Source organism: Aethalodelphis obliquidens, unplaced genomic scaffold (genome assembly GCF_003676395.1).
Source record: "Aethalodelphis obliquidens isolate GAN/ISIS:26980383/991018 unplaced genomic scaffold, ASM367639v1 scaffold24, whole genome shotgun sequence".
Lineage (NCBI taxonomy): Eukaryota > Metazoa > Chordata > Mammalia > Artiodactyla > Delphinidae > Aethalodelphis > Aethalodelphis obliquidens.
The window spans coordinates 12,775,687-12,800,243 of record NW_020837968.1 but is presented as its reverse complement, the minus strand read 5'-3'; the positions used below and the strand labels follow the sequence as shown (position 1 = coordinate 12,800,243).

Here is a 24,557-nt window from a genome sequence, read left to right as displayed (position 1 = left end):
ATTTCAAGAGGGCAAGAAGTTCCTGTCCAAGGTTACTTTGCTGAAAAATAGAATCGGAAATAACAGGGTAAGTATAAAACTTTGTTATAAGGAAGATCTTAAAGTGCTTAAGATCAGATCATCATTGGCTTTCTGAGCTGCAATATTAGTATAGTGTTTTTTTAATAGACTCTGCTTCTGATGCTAAAGATAACACAGGGTTACAGTTTAAAATATAAATACACAGAAAAAGAGGAGGTGAATCAGAGAACCCTAATTTCATAGTCTCTTGCTATCAAAGCACCTTTTGATAATTGCTATAATATGTAGTTCTGGTTGGGAATTAACCTTGGCATTGGATCATTCTAGAACTGTGCTGTCCAATATGGTAGCCATTAGCCACATGTGGCCATGTAAATTTAAATGAATTAAAATTAAATAAAATTTTAAAATTTAGTTCCTCATTGGTTCTAACCACTTATCGAGTGCTCAGTAGCTATATGTGCCTAGTGCCTACCATATTGGATAGCACAAAATAAGAAATTTCCATCATTGCAGGACATTTTATAGGATAGCTCTGATCTAAAATAAATTCATATATGGGAAAAAATATCTAGCTGCCCCAAGTCAGCCTACTGTGTTTTATTTATGCTCCAAGGCTGATAACTTTAAGTAAATATTAGGAAACTGGACAGTGTCTCGAGTTTGTAGTTCAGTCCATATTAGACGATATGATTTCCTATAGTGCTAATTAGTAAAGAGTGTCTACAATAGTGATATTGAGCAACAGCCACTTAAATTCTTAGGGTAACTGTATGATCAAAAAGATTCTTAGGGCTGAAAAAAAGATGACTGCATTTCTCAGCATCTTAGGCAGTTCACAGTCACCAAAATGACCACCAAGAGAATTAAACAGGTAGGGGACAACCCGAGGATTCCACAATGCCTTTTTCATGGATGGTCCTGAAAACCACAGGGGAAATATTTCCAGGAGTCTGATCTTGGGGTCCATATTGACCATTTATGAGGCTTAGTTAATCGTTAAAGAAGTAAGTCACTCACCCAATGTCCATCTTGCTACCACCATCTATAAGTGTACAAGGTATGGTGTGCTCCTCTCTCTAATTTTTCAAATGGGAATTTTCACTGCTGCCCTCTTCCCCTTCCCACCCCACACACCATTGTATACTGGGCTGTATTTGGGGAGGATGTTAAGTCCATATATTTTATGCATCTCAAGAGCCATGTTTGAATCTGACTGAGCCAGCTAGAGAAGGAATCCTGAGTTTCTGAACTTATAATGATCATATCACTTATGGAACATTAACAGGATGTAATCTCTAGTTGTCTTATTTTGAGTTGGGTTGAATGGACTTGAGGTTCTGTGTGGAACAGGTGAATTAGGTCAAGCAAGGGCTCATTAGGAATTTTGTATGCAAATGAGGAAATGCATGTGTTAGAGCAGCCATAACTTTTTAGTTGTGAATAATTCCAAATCTGGTAGAATATCTCTCCACAATCTGACATGCTGTTGGTTTTTTACAGCATGACCGCTCTTGGCTCCAGTAGACTGGCCAAACTGTCACTTATCCTAAGGCTTTTCCCAGACTCTACCCTGTAGCCAGAGCTGATCAGTCTAAAGATGAGCTCCACACCTAGGCATGATAAAATGAGGTAGAAAAGTCGAGAATGGGATCATGAAAATCTTTCAGAAAAAAAGAAACTAAGATTAGGAAACCCAAGTCTAGTCATAACTCTGTCAGTTTATTCAGCCTGGGACAAGTCACTTTATTTGTCTGGACCTAAGTTTCTTCATGTGTAGAAAGAAGGGTTTGGTACTAAAATATCGTTATCTCCTAGTGTATTTTCTATGGAATGTTAATGACCATTATGCAAGGGAAAAATTGTGTTTGTCAGATCTGCGTTTACTGAAGCTTCTTTGCAGTAGGACTTCTCAAAACATTTAATAAATTAATGTGCACTGTGAATCTTCTAGAAAGATCCAAATGTGCAATATTTCTTTAATTTCTTTAATATCAGATCATTTTCTTCCCAAGGAGCCTTTCACAAAGCAATGTTTCCATGGAACATATTCTGAGAAATGTAGGGTAAGATCACTGACCCTTTGCTGCTCCAAGATCCCATGGATTTCATGGTCCCAACTTTTTTTTTTTCTAATTTTTATTGGAGTATAGTTGATTTACAATGTTGTGTTAGTTTCAAGTGTACAGCAAAGTGACTCAGTTATGCGTATATCCACTCTTTTTTTTTTTTTTAGGTTCTTTTCCCAACTTTTACTGGCTTGTGGCACAGCCCACTGGGGAAGAGAGCATTTAATGTTGGGTCTACATAGTTTGAAATCAGCCCCTCACTTCAGTGAGAAATCTTGTGAGGCACCCAGATGTGTTGCTCGCATAGTGCCAAAGAGGCAGCTTGACTGGATTTTTGTTCAGATCAGGCGAGCCTGTTGGCACGGAGTAGACAGAGTATGCATTCCTGGCCGCCTTTTCCATTAGCCACGCAGCAGCTGCAGCCCATGGCTGAACTGTTCTGCGTCTTAACTGGGCATGTGTCCAGTAGCACTGAAGAATATAGACAGGGAAGAGAGGGGTGATGGATTCCCTTTTAGGATCTGAAGGACAGCAGGCTGCTACCTCTCCTAAACTAAAGCAATCCTAGAGCACTTACCCAAGGGTTCCAACATTTGAAGATATTTGAAAGGTCATCTCACCTGGCTACTCAGTGGATACCTTACTTCTTTTTTGTCACACTGTATTGGATATTTTCATTAAGAAACACACTAACTACAAAACAAACTAGTGTAGCCATAGAGGTCTAATAGGCAGAAAATGCTCCTTAATTGGGGGTTAAAATGTGACTCCCTACAGATTTCATCTGTTGGTTTGTTCTACCTTCTAGGCTCATTCAGAATGAGCCTAAACCTGTCTGATGTGACAGACTTGAAAATCAGAAGGTGGGTCACCTTGTAGTTCTGAAGATCAGATGAAATGCCAGTGAAACTGCTTTGAAACTGTCCAATGACGTGACAGGCAAATATAGAGTATTATGTTGAGCATGTGTCATACCCCCCTTGTACTGTCTTCTCTCAAAGTTGGGGTACACAGTTTTTGCCTAGGTCACGGGATATCTGTATATACAGCTAAAAGAATATCTATATAGCTAATTATGCAATATATGAAACATAGTGCTTTTGTTAGCATATGAGTAAGTAAATATTATGATTGACATTGAGAAAGATAGAAATCCCCAGATATATATGCAGCAGCTGTAGTAAGATCATACACTGGCAGTGAATCATTGTCTGAAGGTGACGCATATAATAAACTGTGTAATGGTCAGTGGGTGAAGCAGTCAGAGGAGGGGCCTAGCAGGGATCAAACAGTCTGGGGAACTGTTTGATCTGTTGCCAACTTGGTCACAGATATCGATTACAGAAAATTCTATGAGATATGCATATCATTAACTTAGTAACATAATATTTTGGTCTCTACAGTGTTTCTCTTGAGTGTAGAAATGTAAGTAACATGTGTTTCTGCCAACGAAAGAGATTTTTTTAGGTGAATCACTGTAAAACTTGGGGGGAGTAAAGAGCTTTCAAATATTTTAACTACAGAAACTAGACATGCATTAATCAATCCTTTTGAAGTTTTTCATGAATCACTTCATACCCTAATGGACTTGGGGGAAAAAAAAAAACAACCTTGGAACGCCTATAGATAAATTGATGAGTTGCTCATTTGGCTAAAGCTTTTCTCAATACCCCAAATGTCAGCAAAATAGCAAATTAAAAGTTTCTGGAATCTTTGGTTTAATAGAGTTTGTTATTTCTTCTGTTCAGAGGAGAATTCTATATATTTTGACCGTGTCCCAAGGAAAACGTAGGCCAAATGATTCTTCTTCCCATTTTAGCCATTTTAATAGATCATCTTTGTAGATTTATGTGTTATCTCAGAAAAGGAGTTCTTTGTTATTACCTCAGCCAATTTGCCTCAAACTACCATTCCTTTTCTTGGACAGTTTTTCACTAAGACTTTTGTCAGAGGTAAATGATCGATCATTCGTTACACTTAGCAAATCACATACTTTCTAGTAAATACTTTGGAAACAAACATATTGAATCCTCTTTAGTCTTCTTAATTTTTTTTCTCAAAAATTGAATTTTATTTGGTTTGTTTGTTGGCATGGAACTGAAAACATCACTTAAAATTACCAAGAGTGCTCTGAAAAATATATATGTAGAACAACTTATATCTAAAAGTTGAATAGAATAGACCTCCATTATTATCTGTAAAATTTTCCATCCAATGCAGGAATATAAAGAATTTCTGACAGGTTAATATTCAACCAACCTTGCTTCCTCCCTCCCTCCTTTCCTTCTTTTCTCCCTCACTCTTCTTTCCTTCCTTCCTTCCATTTGTCTGTTAAGTTTAGATAGATAGATAAATGATTGATAGGTAGATAGATAGATAGGTAGATTCTGACAGGAATCACAAATCTCTGGATCAGAAAACAGATGGTTTATTACCTACAGAGCATTTTAGCATCAGTTTTCCAGTCCCCTGTAGAGCAACACAACAAGGGCAGATGTTCTCTTGAGCACTTATTAGGGTCGTACCATAGTAGAGGAGCCTGGAAATTATGAGACTCAAAGCTTATATAGGGTGGCTGGCACATGAACCCATCCTCCCTTCCAGAAAGAGAAAGTCCTTCACTCTAGAATATAAACAAATTCCTGAGGAGGGGAGGAGAAATTTCCTGGGTTTTCACTAGCCTGGGGTGTAAACAAATGACTCTGGGGTAGACAAGTCTTAAATCATATTCATTATACATTATCTTTCACATCCAAGACTTGCTTTTTATTCAATCCATCCTTTCACCAAGTTTACTAGTGTGCATTCTCAGATAGCCTGTACCATGCAGAAACATGGAAATATTCATTCTAGTGGTGAAGACAAAGTATAAACAAGATAAAATAAGTAAAGTATAGTGTACATTAGAAAATGAAAAGTGCTAAGGGAAAAAACTAAAGCAGAGAAGAGAGACAAAAGTGTGAAAGTTGGGTGGGGCAAGTTGAAATTTTAGGGAGGATCAAAGATGTCTGAAAGCTCTCATTCTACTGTGTGCCTCAATTTCAAATTACTGATCCCTTTGAAATTAAAGGAAAGATTTTAGGAAATTTTCTTTAATAATTTAGTTTGCTGTTGATGTCGTTGTCTTTTTACCCAGAAATTCTCTTTACACCTCTCTAGTCTTTCTTTTCCTCTGTCTACACCAGCTGCCATTGTAAGAGACAGTTGACGTGGGAAAATCTAAGGCCCCCATTTGATGGGAATTCTTAACAATTTTGCAAGAGGACACAAATCAAGTTAGAAAAAAAGACCTCACCTCCGAGCACTAAAAAGCAAGAATGTGTGAAAATTTGACAACTTGGAACTAAAATGAGGAAATCCCAGATGTTTTGAGGCTATTTGTGTTTGGCCACAACAACATGAAAGTGATTGAGGAGCGTTTGCCATTTTTTTTATCCTAGGGTGGCTTCGCTCGCCACCATCCAGTGCCGAGTCAGGTCTCTGCTCTCTTGTGTGTGCTCAGAGAATACAAGCTTATTTTACCATTAACCTAAACACACCAAAATGAGTAGGACAGATAGACTTCAAGTAATATCACACATTTTATTCCAATTCCAAAGTAAATTATTTTTGAGTTATTTCTTTCCCTGACACAAATAATTGTGACTTGATTAAATGCAGATATTTCAAGTGACAACACTGGCTATTTTGACCTTTTTATTGGGAAATAGGAGATAATATGAAGACGACTCTTGATATTTCAATGTAGTCACCTGTCAAAATTCTGAATGAAACTTCATCTCTCAGATCACATCTCTCTTCCCTCATGTAACCTATACCAATCATACCAGCTCACCCTGAAATCTCTATCTTTTCTTCCTCTGGCACTTATTCATACATGTCTAGATTTGTTCAATGTTAATGTTTTGCCTTATTCCTCTAATAGGTAAGATCCTTAAAGCTAAATTTTTCTTAGGTATTTTCTTTTTTTTTCATTCGTGTTTTTTCATGTATTCAGTTAAACTTGAATAAATGAATCCCTCACTTCACAAGGGTTCATGACAGTCACAGGAACAAAGAGAACAGACTGACAATTAATAAACTGAAGTACAAGCCTTTGAAAGGGTTCCCATAAGCCTGCTTTACTTAACGTGAAACAATTCCTCACTGGGAATGAACATTTTTTCCCAGTTTTATTGAGATATAATTGACATGCAGTACTGTGTAAGTTTAAATGTACAACATAATGATTTGTCTTAATACATCATGAAATGGTCTAGTGAACATTCATCATCTCATATAGATGCAACATTACAGAAATAGAAAAAAAATTTTTCCTTGTGATGAGAACCCTTAGGATTTACTCTCTCAGTAACTTTCATTTATAACATATGGCAGTGTGAATTATCTTTTTTTGTGTTGTACAGTACATCCCTAGTACTTATTTATCTTATAACTGGAAGTTTGTACTTTTGACTGCCTTCATTCAATTCCCCCTCCTCCCAGCCCCCATCTCTGGTAACCACAAATCTGATCTCTTTTTTATGAGTTTGTTTGTTTTTAAAGTATAATTGACCTGCAACACTATGTTAGTTCCTGGCACACAACCTAGTGATTTGATATTTCTATGAATTTCAAAATATCACCATGATAAATCTAGTTGCCATCTGTCACCATACAAAGATACTCTTTTCTTATGCATTTTCAATATCCTTCATTGTACCTAACACAAGTTTTGCTCAACAACTGCCTTCTGGTTGATGGATTAATTCTTCTTCTTACCTCGCTTGTGGCAGCACCCTTTCTGTTCAACATGGTAGCAGTGCAGTGTCACTGTGCATGGGTGGGAAATGACAGAAACAACTAGACCAACTGGAGTCCAGACATCAGGGGCAGCGGTGAGGTTGAGCCTATGTTTTCCTCTAGAAATTTAATGGTTTCAGGTTTTAAATTCAGGTCTTTACTCCATTTTGGATTAATTTTTGTGTATGGTGTAAGATAGTGGTCTAATTTCATTCTTTTGTGTGTGCTGTCCATTTTTCCCAACACCATTTATTGAAGAGACTGTACATTCTCCAGTGCATGTTCTTTGCTCCTTTGTCATAGATCAATTGCCCATATATGTGTGGGTTTATTTCTGGACTTTCTAGTCTGTCCATTGATCTACCTGTCTGTTTCTGTGCCATACCATACTGTTTTGATTACTGTAGCTTTGTTGATACAGTTTGAAATGAAGGAGTGTGATACCTCCAGTTTTGTTTTGCTTTCTCAAGATTGCTTTGGCTATTCAAGATCTTTTGAGTTTCCATATAAATTTTAGAATTATTTGTTTTATCTCTGTGAAAAATGCCATGGATATATTGATAGGGATTGCATTGACTCTGTAGATTGCCTTGGGGAGTATGGACATTTTAACAATATTTATTCTTCCATGAATGTGGAATATCTTTCCATTTATTTGTGTCTTCAATTTCTTTCATCAGTGTCTTACAGTCTTTGGTGTACAGGTCTTTCACCTCCTTGGTTAGACTTATTCCTAGCTATTTTATTCTTTTGGATGCAGTTGTGAATGGGATATCTTTCTGATATTTGTTATTAGTGTATAGAAACACAACATATTTCTGTATATTAATTTTGCCCCCTACAACTTTACTGAATTCATTTATTAATTATAATAGTTTTTTGTTGGAGTCTTTAGGGATTTTCTTATATATAGTATCATGTCATCTGTAAATAATGACAGTTTTACTTCTTTCTTTCTGATTTGGATACATTTGAGCTCTTTTTCTTGCTTAATTGGTCCATGTAGGACTTTCAAACCATGTTGAATAACAGTGGTGAGAGTAGACATCCTTGTCTTGTTCCTGATCTTAGAAGAAAGACATTAGGCTTTTCACCATTGAACTAGTTATGTTAACTGTGGGTTTGTCATATATGGCCTTTATTGTGTTAAGTTACATTCCCTCTCTATTCACTTTGTTGAGAGTTTTTTTCATAAATGGATGTTGAATTTTGTCAAACGTTTTTTCTGCATCTACTGAGATGATATATGATTTTTATTTCTTATTTTGTTAATGTGATGTATCACACTGATTTGCAGATCAACATAATTTCTTATGGCCTTTGCATTTGTGTCATACACATAAAGGTCTCTCATACACTGGGATTATAAAATAATTTCTTTCTCTATTAATTTTATGCTTTAATATTTTTACAGTGGACTCTTCAATTTTCTCAAATTCTCTTGTTTTAAGTGATAAGATATGAATTCATTTTTTTCCAGATGACTTCCCTCTTGTTCAAGAACCATTTATTGAATCATCCATCTTCTCCTCCACTGATAGATGATATATATTATATAATGCCACCTTTACTATATAGTGAATCCTTATGCACTTATTTATTTCTGGAATTCCATTTATCTGTCTGCTCATGTGCCAGTGCTGCCTTTTTTTAATTGTTGAAAAGTTTAATAGTTTTAAAATATCTGATGGGCTATCCCTTTAACAATACTCTTCATTTCTGAAGTTTTTCCTTTTAAAAATTTTATATGAATTTTAAAACTAGTTTCACAGGAAAAATTATTGTTATTTATATTGGAATCAAGTTATATTTATAGATTAGTTTAGGGAGAACTTGTATTTTTATATTTTTTTCCATCCAAGTCTATTTGTCCAACACTTCCTTTCTCCATTGATAGCATGTTAACATTTCCTTTATACAGATTTTGGGCCTTTCTTGTTGAGTATATTCCTGAGTATTACCTTACTACTTTTCTTTCTTAAGGGTACTAACTACAAAGTATAACAGTTAAAACCACAGCCTATGGATTAAGACTCCCTACACTTAAAATGTGTTTATAACTGTATAAACACAAGCAAGTTCCTTAAACTCTTTGCATCCATTGTCTCATCTGTAAAGTACAGTTGTTTTGAGGATTAAATGCAGTAGGCCTATGAAAGCCTTAGAAGAGTACCTAGCACATAATAACATTCAGTATTCATCAATAATAGCATTTAATATTAACTCTCATTCTCGCTATTGTAGATGATTGTCTTTTTCCATTAAATCTTCTAACTCTTTATTGTTCATATAAACAGAAACTATTGGTTTCTGTGTATATTTTGTATCTAGCCAGCTTATTAAATTCTCTTCTTGTCTTCAATCATATTTTCAAATAATTTCTAAGTGTATAATTATACAAGCTTCAAGTAATATTTCATTTCCTCCTTTTCAATTTTTATATTCAAATTTCTTTCTGTTTACATTAATATTTCCATGAAAATATTTAAAACTTTAAATTTATAAATAAAAATCACAGTCTTTCTTCCCTTAGTTTCTTAGAGTGAAGTTTCTCTTGGTAATCTGCTTATGGTACTTTGAATAGGCTTATTCAAATTTCAATTAATACTTATAATGTAATGGCTTACAAATTACATATCCATCCTAGATATATTTTCTACAACTTTAAATCTACATATCCAACTTCCTATCAGGCATGTCCATCAGAACCTCATAAATACTTATTATCAACATGTTCAAAATGGAAGTCATCCTTACACACACACACACACACCCCACACACACTTTCTTTTATGGCAACCAGATAAATATAGTAACTAGAGCTAGATACATAGGTTTTATCCTCAGCTCATCCTTTCTCCAATACTTTAAACCCATTAGCCACTCAGTTCTGTAGCTTACACTGCTCAAGGTCATTCCTTCTCCTCTAACTGAAGTTCTCATTTCCTTTTACAGGGACTATTGCCACAGTTTTCTGACTTCTTAGTAAGGTGATTATGTATCACAGTTTGCTTGGAATTTAGAGCTTTCCCAGATGCAATACTCTTGGTACTAAAACCAGAAGAGTCCCAGGCAAACTGGGATAAGTTGGTCATCCTACTTCCCAGCCTTCAATATCATCCTCTTTCAGTGACTGAAAGTCAAATGTATGTTATGGGCCTTCTCCCCAGAAATAGTATATAGGTACACAAATTTTGTATGCAGTTGTAGGAGTTTAACAGACCCTCTGAACCTATAGGTTAAATGATCACAGATTTGAAAGATTCAAGTTTGAGTTTTTAACTAATCCTTCAAATGGCTGCCAGAATAAGCTGTCTAAAACCACAAAACTGACAATGCTATTTTCCTTCTAAATGTATTCTAATAGCTTCCCATTGCCTACAGAGTGAACACCAAATTCTACAGCATACTTGCAAGGTACAGTTGTCCCTAAGTATCCGTGGGGGATTCATTCCAGGACCTCCCACAGATACGAAAATCTGTGGATACCCGAGTCCCTTATATAAAGTGATGTAGTATTTGCAGATAACCTACACATATCCTTCCATATACTTTAAATTATCTCTAGATTACTTATCACACCTAATACAATATGAATGCTGTGTAAGTAGTCACCAGTGCATAGCCAATTCATATTTTGGGTTTTGGAAATTTCTAGGATTTTAAAAAAATATTTTTGATCCTTGGTTGATTGAATCTGTGGGTGCAGAACCCACAGATATGGAGAGTGATTGTACTCTGTGATCTAGGACTTGTCTTCATTTGTCAGTGTACTTCCTGGGACTTTGTTGCTCATACCCTACACTCTTGTCATATCAAATGACTGACAGCTTCCTGAAGGTGCCAAGCTGCTTCATGCCCAAGTATTTTAGCACAAAACCGCCTTCCTTCACCATTCTCAGAGTGGCCTTAGAATACCTATTCTAATTTGGGAAATTAATTCAAAGATCTTCACCTCTCTGAAACATTCCCCTCTCAAATCCTCCCAATCAATTAATTGTGCCTCTTTTAGTTTCATCACTGGAGTTGGTGCACACTTGTTGTAACACTTATCTACTGAAATTATCTTTTATTAGCCTTTCTCTGCAAATACATCAAGATTGTGGAGCAGGCACAGGATGGTATCTTATCCTACTTTATATCTCTAGCACCAAGCCTGACACATTCTAGACAATCAATAAATAATTGTTGAATAAATTAATGAACAAAAATGGCAGGAATACAAGAATCATCTTACTCATGGAAAGGCAGTTAAGGAGGTTAATCTATACCTCATTACTTTAAATTGTGTGTACTTTTAATAATGATTGTGTGAATTAAGTAAATGTCACCATTACCAATTTTCTCATTAACATAGGGACATGTGACACCCTATGCCTCTATTATTAGTATTCTATATTTTAGGAAGGAAAAATGCAATAATGAACCAAAACTGCTGCTTTATATATTGCAACTGAGCCTTCCCTAGAGGTTTCATACTAGACTGACTTAGAAAGCCAATTCAAAGTAATTTGTGAGAGAGACTGGAAAAGATCATAGCAGCTAAAAAGAAAGTAATTTCCAGTACTAAAGAATTACATTATCAGGGACATAAAAGTCATCTTTGCAATAATTTTCTGAGTTCCCTACTTTGTCAAAATTCAAATCCTTAACAAGAAATTGATCAGACTGTTTTTATCATTTTGAAACCTACTTTTTGTTCCATTTTAAAAGCAAAGTAAATAGCTATAAGTTAAGGTGCCCAAATTTGTGTGTAGCTTTAACAAAAATTATACCACCCTTATAGGTCCCATGATTTACAGTGCATTACTAACACACAATTCATCAAATGCAAATAAAACTACATTTGCAACTCTATAATTTGGATGAGCTCACAGTTTACTCTAGCTCCATTCTGTTGGGTACTGTTATGCCTCACTAATGAGCTTTATATACTGTGTTGCTCTTTGTTGTTTGCCTACACCTCCAGATGTTAACCAAACAAGTTGGAAAGTAAAATACCTAATTAACTGTTCTGTTTTATTCCATGATGAGACATGCCTCGCTGCAGGTGAAGGCTGGCAGTGCACAGGGTGAAGACTTGGGTATTCATGGGGGTCACTGGGAATTATTTATGCTCATCAGAGTGGGAAGCAAATGAGAAATTACTGTTCTTAAGAGAGAGTTGAGAAGAGATCAGCTACTAGATGTCAAATACAAGTAAGCAAGATACAGATGAAGAAGCTCTAGCATGGAAGCCACAGATTAAGAAGCAAGAAGACATTTGGGATCAAGGGCACAGGGAGTCTCGTAGGTAAAAGGGTGAGTAAGTCATGTCAAGACTAAAATCATTAATTAGAATATGTCAGGTGACTAAAACTCAGTCTTTACTTTCTGCTGTGCTCTTACAAGTTGAGGGAGATCGTAGGGCGAGTGTGCCTGCTAATCCAACTCCAATGTCCATTTAACACTGTACTCTTCTCCCCCAGCTTGGGCAGGCTTCGGGATGTCAACCTGCAGTGGGAAAGGGGGCGTGGACAGCTTTACCCCCTCCTCTTCCTGCTCACTTACCGCTCTTTTGCTAACTCTTCTACTCTTCAGTCCTGCTGTAGCAGAAGGGAAACGAGGACAAAGAATAGGCTGATCTTTACTTGAGCTGGAGTGCTTCATGCCTCCTCTCTGGCAGCTGGTTAAAATGTCATCCTGGAAGATAATTTTGGCTGACTCTTCCTCTCATGGGTGGCTTTTGTGAGCTCTTTGAGATTTCTGCTCTTATGCTGACCCAGGGGATTACAGCTCTATTGAAAGTGAACACCTGCCGCTCCCACTTTCTATCTGAGGATACACCCTTCGACCTCTTTCTGCTGAGTTTGGCTCACGTCTCCTGTCAACCGTGTTGATCAGGAATCATGCAGGATCCCTCTCCTATGTCACTGCCTTTCTCCAACAGGGAAACACTGATGTCTCCCTTTCCTTGACAAACTCTGAGAGGCAGGGTGATTCCCGAACTATAACACTGTTGATTCCACCAACAGAGCAGTTGGCTGGTAGAAAACAGATTCCAATCTATGCTTGATAAAGCTTTCTTATGCACGAATCAGACAGCAGTCTTGTGTCTCCTGATGGCAGGACAGTATCTCAAGCTCTCTGAGTGTAACCCCTTTCTCTATGTTTGAAGCAAAAGGGAGCACTCACCATGCCTCCTTTACAGAAGGGAAATGAAGACGCCAGCATAGCATCAGCTCTCTCCGAAGAGGTCTCCACCATAACGTTCTCCTTAAATCTTCTCTCTGTTCCATCTTTATATTCTTGAATTTGTTGAAGCTTCCAGAAAAATGTAATAGATTCTTGGAGGCTTTCCTTTGTAAATCAGCATACAACGAGAGGTGATCTGTCTCACCTCACTTTGGTGTCCTGATACTTACCAGGAAGAGTTTCATTCTAAATTTCTGTTCCTTATCTTTCTGAAACCAGCAGTTCTGAAACTTGATTCATATTAGAATCACCAGCAAAGATTTTTAAAATGTGGATATCTGCCACTCCCCTCCCTCAGCCAGAGATTCTGATTTAAGTGGTCCAGGTGAACATTTGTATTTTTTAAAAATCTCTTGATTTTAATATGCAATCAGGGCTGAGAACAACTGATATAAGCAAATGACAATTTATCTCTTTAGCCAACTGTTTTGGATGAAATAGCTCTGTATTGATTTTTTTCCTCTATTTTTGTGGGCAGAACTCTAGGCTAATCCCTCCAAAAACTATTCCTTATAAATTAATTTTAAGAAAATCTCCCACGTGAATTCTACCAAGGACTTATTATTGTGTTTAGAGAAGGATTAGTTTTTGTACCAATTTTAACTCAGATTGTTAACATGTTTGTAGCTATTTTCACTCAATCAAAGTGGAAATCATACCATTAGCTGTTGATCAGTTGTATTTGTCAATACATATTAGTGTTCCCATGTATGAATATTTCTTCTCTGTTGAATAGGTTAAATTTATAAATTTCCTCATAATTTCAATCATTTTAAAGCATTACAAAAATAAGGAGAGAGGGAGAGTTAAGGAAAATCAATAATAACAATTTTTCTTTGCAAAGAAAAAGAAAAAAGCCCATCCAAAGCAAAAGAATGCACATGAAATGCATCTGAAAGAAACACATTTCTACCAGTTCTGTCATGTCTAAGGTTAATTCTCCAAAGAGAGTAAGATGGTCTCCTGATATTCTTATTCCAGGAAGTTTTTCAAATTTTTCTTAAAGTCTTTCTTATGTTGAAAATCAGAAAGTTCTAATGTACAGAGCTGAGCCTAGTTGTCTAGTATTATCCCATCTTAAAGCCAAGTGCCTTTAATATCCAATTTTAACTTTAAAGGAAAAAGAAACCCATTGATTATTTTTCTGGATAGGGCTGATATTCTCAAACATCATTAAAACAAAAAAAAATAAATACAATAAGCTAGTTCTCTGCCTTCTGGTGCAAAACCCTTTTAAACCAGCAGTTCTACCTCTAGGAATTCATTCTATAGATGCCATCTGTGTGTGTGTGTGTGTGTGTGTGCAGCCTGAATGGGAGGGGAGTCTGGGGGAGAATGGATACATGCATATGTATGGCTGAGTCATTTTGCTGTGCATCTGAAACTATCACAACATTGTTAGTCAGCTATACTCCAACATAAAATAAAAAGTTAAAAAAAAATAAGTTCAGCAGTAAAATAAATAAATAAATAGTATTAGGAAAACTGAATAACTGCCTGCAGTAGTAGTTATACCACTCACAAAAATTAACTTAAAATGGATTAACGACTTAAACAAAGACCTGAATTTTAAAACTCCTAGTAATAAAGATAGGGGACAGCTCCTTTACATTGATCTCGGCAATAAAATTTTGGTTGTGACACCAAAAGCACAGGCAACAAAGGCAAAAATAAATAAGCGGGCCTATGTCAAATTAAAAAAGCTTCTTCACAGCAAAGGAAATCATCAGTGAAATGATAAGGCAAATTACAGAATGGGAGAAAGTATTTGCAAACCATATATCTGATAAGGAGTTATATCAAAAATAAAATAAAGAACTTATACAACCCAATAACAATAATGACAACAACAATAAAACCCCAAACGATCCAATTAAAAAATGGATGGAGGAACTGAATAGACATTTTTCCAAAGAAGACATACAGTTGACCAATAGGCACATGAAAAGATGTTCAACATCACTAATAATCAGGGAAATGAAAGTCAAAACCACAATGACGTAGCACCTGTTAGAATGGCTATCATCAAAAACACAAAAGGTGGGCTTCCCTGGTGGCGCAGTGGTTGAGAGTCTGCCTGCCGATGCAGGAGATATGGGTTCGTGCCCCGGTCCGGGAAGATCCCACATGCCGCAGAGCGGCTGGGCCCGTGAGCCATGGCCGCTGAGCCTGCGCGTCCGGAGCCTGTGCTCCACAACGGGAGAGGCCACAACAGTGAGAGGACCGCGTACCAAAAAAAAAAGAAAAAAAAACACACAAAAAGTAACAAGTGTTGGTGAGGATGCAGAGAAAAGGGAATGCTTGTGCACTGTTAGTAGGAATGTAAATTAGTGTAGCCACTATGGAAAACAGTATGGAGGTTCCTTAAAAAATTAAAAATAGAACTACCATATGATCCAGCAATCCCACTTCTGAGTATATATCCAAAGGAAAGGACAACGGGATGCCAAGGACATATCTGCACTCTCATGATCATTCATTATTCACAATAACCAAGATATAAAAACAACTAAAGTATCCATCAACAGATAAACAGATAAATGGATAAAGAAGATTCATGTATATACATGTATATGTATATATATGTGGAAATGGGGAAATGTTGGTCAGAGTACAACTCTGCAGTTAGAAGAATAAGTTCTAGGGATCTAACGCACAGCATTGTGATTATACTTCACGTTATTCTAGTATATACTTGAAAGTTGCTAAGAGAGTAGACCTGAAATGTTCTCACCAGAAAAAAAAAAAAAAAAGGTGATTATGTGATATGATGGAGGGTTAGCTAATGCTACAGTGGTAATCATATTGCAGTGTATGTGTATCAAATCAGTGCATTGTACACCTTTAATTTACACAATTTTATATGTCCATTATATCTCAAGAAAGCTGGAAAAAAGAGGCAGGCTTATCTCCATGTTCATACGTTGCATTTACACATTTATTTCTTTATTCATTCAGCAAACATGTTGAATGCCTACTATATTAACTGAACAACCACCAATTCCTATTGCTTTGATGGAGTAAGTTGTGAGAAAAAAAGAGTGACAAAAAAGGGTCTAAACATTTCCATTCATTCACTCATTCATTAATTGACTCTGAATAAATACTATTCAATAAACACCTAACAAAAAAAATAAATAAATAAACACCTATCAAGTACCACATAAACCTATACAAGAGGGCTGGTACATACCTCATCTATAGAAATTGCCCCAAATGGCCACAATGAGGACAGATTCTAAAATGTCCATCAAGCCAACCTGATACCATGTCGCAAACGCTATGTTTCCATGTGCAGCCCTGTGGCAGAAAAATGGGTCCATTCTTTTATTAACTTGTTCATTAAAGGCTTATTGTTTTAACTCTCTATGGGCTTTTTCAGAATACAAAGTTGTACAAGGCATACCCCCTACTATTAGATCTATTTGCCTTATTTTTTGCATTTTAAAATTTATAAAATATTTTCATTTATTACTTCATTTGATTCTTAAAAAACAAAACAAAACCCTGTGAAATAAGCAAGACAGGTATTGTTTTTCGCATTTTGCAAACGGAAATCAAAATTTTGAGAGTGAGTGTCTTGCTCAAAGTGGTCAAGATGAGAGTAGAAACCAGTGTGCTTTTTGCTGCATGTACCACAGACTTAACATCTGTCACTCCCACATTTTACTGTGGGAGTAATTGTATCTGTAGTTGGCTGGTTCACTGAAGAAGCCCTATAAAGAGGGAATCACAAAAGTGATGCATGCTTACCTCTAACTATTTATTTCAATTTCATAAAGGTACATTTATTCTCCAGTCTTTTTCTTGTAGACCCATGCCTTTTTGTTATGCATGGTCAACTGATTAAAATTCCACCTAGTCCTTCTCATAGACTCACACCCATAACGCATCCATCATCTATGATTTCTCAATTTTGGTTCCTTTAAAGTGAGGCTGAAATTACGGAGATGTGCGAAGTATTCTGAATCCAGAATCCTTCTAGATGTTTATAATTTCTCCCGATCTTTTACAATCATTTTACCCACACCTAATTTAACAGAAGTATTTGTAGTGACCCTCCTCTTCCAAGTATTCCAAGACTTTCCAAAGCATTCAGTGTAGCTTTCAGTGTAACTCTCCTTCTGGGCTCATATTTTATTGCTTTACACCCTACTTAGTTACAGAAACAAGTGCATTTGGCACAAACGCAGTTGAGCGCAAGCATTGTAAGATAACAATGCAAAGGCACAAACAGAAATGTTGCGGAAGAGCCAAGAGCTGTGAACTATGGCTATCAGTCCGCATGATTTACAAAGAGGGTGGAGAGAAATCACTAATCTGATGAGTTTGTTAAATAGAGCTCAGTTAAGAGAACTTCTACAACAATAGGCAAATAAGAAGCTGCCCTCAAAGCCTGTTTATGTGTGACTGGAAGTATCTTGTACCTCCCGCAGCAAAACTGTAGACTCCTCAAATTGTTATCAAGTTGCATGCAGAACATTCGCCAGTACTGAAGAAAAGGCCGTTTCAGCTGGGTAGTCAGGGGGTTGACTTAGGCAGGAGGCTAAAGATAATGTTTTTCTAAGAAGCACTCGAGAGTGTTTGCCCAATCTTAAATGTAAAATCGATCTTGATTACAAAAACTTCAGATTCTTAAAACATAGGTTCTCTAGTGGAGTAAAAGGAATAATGACAACACTTTAACTTTATTCTAGTTGTCTCAGAGAGGGCTACTCTCTCTACTTCCCAGCATAGGGTTTATTATATCGTTTGTGCTTAATACACATTTGCTGAAACTGTGACCACAAAACCATATTTGTTTTTTGTTTTTTATTGATGTATAGTTGATTTACAATGTTGTGTTGGTTTCTGGTGTACAGAAAAGTGATTCAGTAATATATGTGTGTGTGTGTGTGTGTGTGTGTGTGTGTGTGTGTGTGTGTGTGTGTGTGTATATATATATTGTTCTTCATTTTCTTTTCCATTATGGCTTATTGCAGGATATTGAATATAGTTCCCTGTGCTATAGTGTAGGACTTTGTTGTTTAGCTAATTTATAGTCTGTATCTGCTAATCCCAAACTCCTATTTTATCCCTCCCCCTTCCCCTTTGTTAACCATGAATTTGTTTTTTATGTCTGTGAGTCTGAAAAAGCCACCTGTGGAATAGATAAAAATTTGATTTGTTGGAGTGTTTAAGTTTAGGTCCCTCTCCTTATACATAAATATCTGCTCAGTCAGTTCTGTGTGAAACATAGCAGTGTGGGGATAATAACTTTATTAAGTGGGAGATGTATTGGGGAAGGTAAATGTCTGGATCATTAAGAAAAATTTCTTTTGACACCCTCTTTAAAATTTTACCAGAAAATATGAACTTTATTCACCATGTGATTATCTAAATACTCTGACCCAGGGCTGAAGAATTGGCAAAATGTCCTTAAAATCTTTTCTTTTCTTTTTTTTTTTTTTTTTTTTTTGCATACGAGGAACCCCATTGTGACTAGCTGTTCTAGACTGTTCTTATTTGTTAAGCTTTTGGGTAACCACCTGCCACGAAAAGTTGTGTGGCCTGTCTTATCATCATAGTTTCTGTGTCCTTTCGGTTCAGAGGCATTAGAAGGGTGTGGTTTTCCCAGTAAACCCTTGTTTGGACTAAACTCCCTTTGTCATTTTCACAGCCAAGAACTTTGTAATAATAATTCTTGTTTGGAACAATTTTAGTCAAGTTCATTTGAGTCACAATGTTGTGATTTCTCCAAAAAGTGCAGAATCAAAGCTATTCTTATGGGACATTTAAGGAATAGTCTTTCAGCTCTTATGCTGAATGGGATTTAAGTGAATAATCGAAATAGAAATAGGAGAGCATGCAATATTACAATTCGCAAAGAGGAATGGCAGATCCACTCCATGAAATGGTTGAATTTCCCTCTTCCTTGCCTTTTGTCTTCTCCTCTCCTTTTTTCCCCCCTTCTTTTTCATTTTTTCCTTGCTTTTTGTCCTTCTTCCTTGACTTTTTAGCCCTTTTCTTTCATGTAATCTATAATCTACTTCTGTTTTCTCTCCCTCATTCCCTCCCTTCCCAGCCACTCTCTTGGAGTTTCTGGCAAAGGCTTCTCTGGAGTGATGGGTGAGCTGCCATAGCAGGTATGGTTCTCAGTGACTGAGCTTGATTAGGCGCGATTCAGAATTGAGACAAAAATAGGAAGGAAAAAGGGAAGAGATCTGGAGAAGGGTACCTTCTCAAATGGAGCAAGATATGAGAAACACAGCATAATGGTCAGCATACTTGTTGTGAGTGGAATTGGGATGCCTGCACCGCGGCTTTCGGGGTGCAGGCTTGGTGATGTGCAGTGGGTGAAGCCTGGGGTGGGCTTCAGGGGGAGTCCTCCCTTTCCCTCACTCTTCCTATTCCATTGCCAGGCTTGTTTCTTGCTTTCTTTCTCTCCTTCCTTTATTGTGTTTTCTTCATGAAGCTATCCATAGACAGGGTGAAAATTAAAAACATTTAGGTACAGGAAGTATCTCTCATCCTTACTTTCTGAGTTTTTCATCTAAAGTGGTTATTGCATCAGCATCACTGAATGCATTAGAGACATCAGGGTGAAGTAAACACCATGGAGGAGACCTTCGGCGAGGAGGGAGACTGACAGGCAAGCAAATCGTTAGAGCTTGGTGTGATCTGTGGTGTGAAAGGTACCATTGAAACGCTATGGCAAGGCAGGAAGGTAGTTATCTGCTCGTGGCATGTTTCCAGGAACAAGGAGAGGAAGGAAATTCCAAGAGGGGACAAGGGGAATGCCAGAGATTTCCAAACCATTGGAGGGGAGGCACAGCCTGGCTTGAGGAATCTCAGTCACTGTTATTGAAGATCCTGACAAGGATCTTGGACTTGATTCTCTGAGCCAGTGCTGGCCTAGGCTGATCAGGTATTAGTGTGAGATAAAAGGGCAGAATGGCAGTAAGCCAAACAAAGAGAGATAAATATCAGGTGATATTGCTTATATGTGGAATCTAAAAAAATGATACAAGTGAACTTATTTACAAAACAGAAATAGACTCACAGACATAGAAACAAACTTATGGTTACCAAAGTGGGGGAAGGTCGGGGGAGGGAGGGTTAAATTAGGAGTTTGGGATTAACATATACACACTACTATATATAAAATAGATAACCGACAAGGATCTACTGTATAGCACAGGGAACTATACTCAATATTTTGTAATAACCTATAAGGGAAAAGAATCTGAAAAGGAATATATATATATATATATATATATATATATATATATATATATACATATATACACATATGTATAATTGAATCACTGTGCTATACACGTGAAAGTAACACTATATTGTAAATCAATTATACTTCAAATAAATAGATAGATAAGATTATAAATTCATCATGTCACCTTTCCTGGCTCTAATCCCCATCCAGTGTAATTCAGGGGAGTCAGGAGGGCTTGGTTCAAATCCTGGCCCAGCCACTTCCTTACATGACCCTAAGTACATTAATTAATCTTTCTGAGCCTCATTTTTCTTGTCAATAAAAAGATGATTCATAACACACACACACACACACAACAAAAAAGAATGGCAAGGGGCAATCACTCCAGTGTTACCTACGGGATAACCTCTGATAGCATTAGTTATTGCTTCACATATTGAACTTTATCCTCAATTTTTGTCCCAGTCTAAAACAGTTTCTGATAAACTGCTATATATAGTACCAAACAATTGATAGATTACGAAGACATTGGAAATGTAGTCTCATTTGCACTTTTAAAGATTAGCCTATCAGTAATGTTTAGATGTTTGACAGGGCAAGATGGAAGGAGTAAAAAACATTGAGAAAGCTATTGTAACAGTCTGGACCAAATACTCCAGCCACAAAAAAATTGCTGGAGACTTGAACCATGTTGGGGGCAATGAAGATGGAGACGAAAGAATATAGTGTCAGGATATTTAGCAAGTAGATGCTGATGGATCTAGTGATTATTTTGATGTGGAAGTTAAAGGTAAAGAAGGAATGAAGTAACCAGTAAATATCATTATACAGGGAAAGATGGGACTCAGTGCCATACCAGCAGCAGCTTCCAGGTATGTGAATTCTAAATAAATTTCCCATCTTTATACTTCAGCCTGGATAAATATCTCTGTATGTGTAATATGCTAGATTTGGCAGTTCCTCTGAGAAACACAGATTTTTAAAAAATTGTTATCTTGAATATCAATATGTCACATAAGCCTAGTGTTATTAAAACAACAGTAACAACAACTTAGTTTTAAAGGTGAAAAAAAAGATTGTTATGAATACACTTATGCAGGAACAGTGGTCTCTGTTTTGAGTATATCAGGCATGGTCTTTACCTCACAATCAATAACTGCAATTCTTCAGACTTGACTGCAACTAAAGTTTATTCCAAATAAACAAGTCACAGAATGGCTAAGTGATTTGCCTGAGGGTATATATAATGAGCTGAATTGTGTCCCCTCTAAATTCATATGTTAAAATTTTAACTCCTAGGACCTCAGCATTTGGGGATAGGACCTTTAAAATGGTGATCAAATTAAAATGAAAGCATGAGCGTGGCTCTAATCCAATATGACTGTGGTCTTTATAACAGGAAATTTGGACACAGATAGTTATAGAGGGAAGACCATATGAAGACACAGGAAGATGACCATCTATAAGCCAAGGAAAGAGGCCTCAGAGAAGCCAGCTCTGACCACCTTGTCCTTGGACTGTTAGGGAACTGCTGACCAAAACCACCCACCTTGGCCAAGCCCACTTGCCTGAGCTGTCTAACAGCAGGAGGTCCTAATAAGGAACAAGGTGCTGCTGTTGAAAACTAACCTGCAGAATTTGGGAGGGGCCAAAAGAGGGAGGAGACGACCAACCTCCCAGAGTCCTTCTTGCTGGAATCCATTTTGGCTGAGAAATGTACACGCCACCAGGAAGGACAGTGAGTCATACTATGGGCCAAGCAAGATGATTGGCCTGAGATGGCCCCAAAACTAACCCATCACCATAAAATCTGAGACTGCGAGCCACATGGCAGAGCAGTTCTCCTGGGTTCATTTACCCTGCTGCTGTCCAATTTCTTTTGCTTTGTCAGTACATGTGTCTCCTCAGGCAATTCATTTCCAAGTTAGACAAGAGCCCACTCTTGGGCCCTGGAAGGGCCCCCCCCCCTTCCTGCACCAGGACTTCTAAGCAGTGGGACTATGAGAAAATAAATTTCTGTTGTTTAAGCTGCTCAAGCTATCGTGCTTTGTTGTGGCAGCCCTAGCAAACTAACACAGTGCACGACTCATAAATGGTCTAGACCTGATTGGGACTCTGGCCAGTCTGACTCCAAAATCTATGCATTACCTGAGGCCCTCTTCACTCCCTACGCAAGAGGAGAATAACTATGGGCTGAATCATCACGGCTCTCACTCTAACTAAGGAGTGTGTCACACCAAGAACTTCCCTCACTAGATGAGCTGCTATTCTAGACTGATTATGATCTCTTAACTCATGATGACAATGATTAGTGCAGAAAGGTTTTAAATTGCTATACTATATTAGGGGAAGAAAAATAGAATTTTATGACAGTGTACCAAAGCTTTTGAACTCTGGCTTCCGTAGATGACTGGGAACTTACTCAAGGCTAAGAATGGTATTCTTGGATTGCCCAACTGATAAAGAGAAAAAAAGAACAGTATTTGATACAGCTAAAGCTTTGCAATGAACTAAAGGAAGAAAGGAACTAGCTAAGTTAAATACTAACTTAAACCACAACCATTTGGCTAAGCCTGAGGTTCTTCTACCTCAGAGTGAATGTTATATTCCTTACATAGACTCAGGATTTTTGCATTCTTTCCTAATGATATGATAGTTCTGCCTGACTATGACAGTTGCTGATCTAACACCAATGACAGTAACATCACAAATCAATTTAGTTGCTCTGTTCAGAGCTTCTAAATGTTTCTTTTGCAATATGTGAACTTCCTATAACCTAGAATTTATGAAATGGAACCATATGTGACCTCCATACTTTCCCAATTTTCAGAACTCTATCCCACTAAAAGAATTCTTTTAAAATAGCTGGCTAAGAATCATCAGGTAAATCATGTTACACGGATGTTTATGAAAAATTTTGACTTGGTCTCTGTGAACATCTATTTTGTCACTTACTAAAGCATGCAGAGTGTTAAGGAAAATTATTTCATCATATCTCATAAATTTCTTAATATGTTTGATCTCTAACAGTATTCTTGCCCTGTGAAGAATTAACATTATCATGATTTCCCAATAATAATTTTAACATTTTAATTCTCTATTTTTTTTTTTATAAAAAAGTGTGTTTGAGGTCTCTGCTAAAATTCTTTTTCTCTCTCTCTCTTTTTTCTTCATCCTCACTGCCCAATCCAAGCTCTTATCACCCATTCCTAGATTACTGCATCCAAGCTATTCTGCCTCAGGCTGCTATCCCTAACCAATTCATCCTACACATCACTGCCAGATTAATAATTCTAGACCAGGGCTTCCCTGGTGGCACAGTGGTTAAGAATCTGCCTGCCAATGCAGGGGACATGGGTTCAAGCCCTGGTCCAGGAAGATCCCACATGCCACGGAGCAGCTAAGCCCATGCACCACACTACTGAGCCTGCGCTCTAGAGCCCACAAGCCACAATTACTGAGCCCGCAAGCCACAACTACTGAACCCACGTGCCACAGTTACTGAAGCCTGCGTGCCTAGAGCCTGTGCTCTGCAACAAGAGAAGCCACCACAATGAGAAGCCCGAACACCTCAACAGAGTAGCCCCCGCTTGCCGCAACTAGAGAAAGCCCGCGTACAGCAATGAAGACCCAACACAGCCAAAAATAAATAAATTTTAAAAAATAAATAAATAAATAATTCTAGACCAGATCTTTGTGTTAACTCTGCTGCACAGAAAACATCCATGGTTTCCCATCCACTAGCTACAAGTTAAAGTCCAAATTCCTGAGTGATCCATAATCTGGCCCCACTCAATCTTCCAAATTTTTTAGCCTTACCTTCTAACACTCCCTCACGGTGAGCTAGCTAAACTGATTTTCTGAAATCCTACAGAACTTACTGTCTATATTATTTTTTCCTATCATTAATCAAACATAGTTTTCAGACATCAGTTTTTATCTGATTTCTTTTGCTAGATGCCCAAACACCTTAAATGTTCTTCATTAAATTTTATTATTCATAAAATAATCAATGTCAATGTTGTTTGCTTCTTTTCATCCCTCACAAAGGTTAATGGAAATGATTATTTCTGTGACTTTCAAGAGCTATTTTAAAGTTCCCTACAGAGGACACAAATGTAAATAAGGCATGATTCCTGTCCTCAAGCTGTTCACCTCTAGAAGAGAGATGAAAGAGTACAAAGGTAAATATAATGCAATATGAAAATTCTAGTATAAAGGGATGAACAAAGGACTGT

General features: G+C 37.1%; 1 long non-coding RNA gene across 1 annotated transcript; it reads left to right on the top strand.

Moving 5' to 3' along the window:
* LOC113628670 (uncharacterized) lies at positions 1–23,638 on the top strand. The gene is made up of 3 exons (XR_003436175.1): positions 1–67; positions 21,151–21,191; positions 23,513–23,638. It is a non-coding gene; the product is annotated as an uncharacterized LOC113628670 (long non-coding RNA).
* Positions 23,639–24,557: the final 919 nt, after the last annotated feature.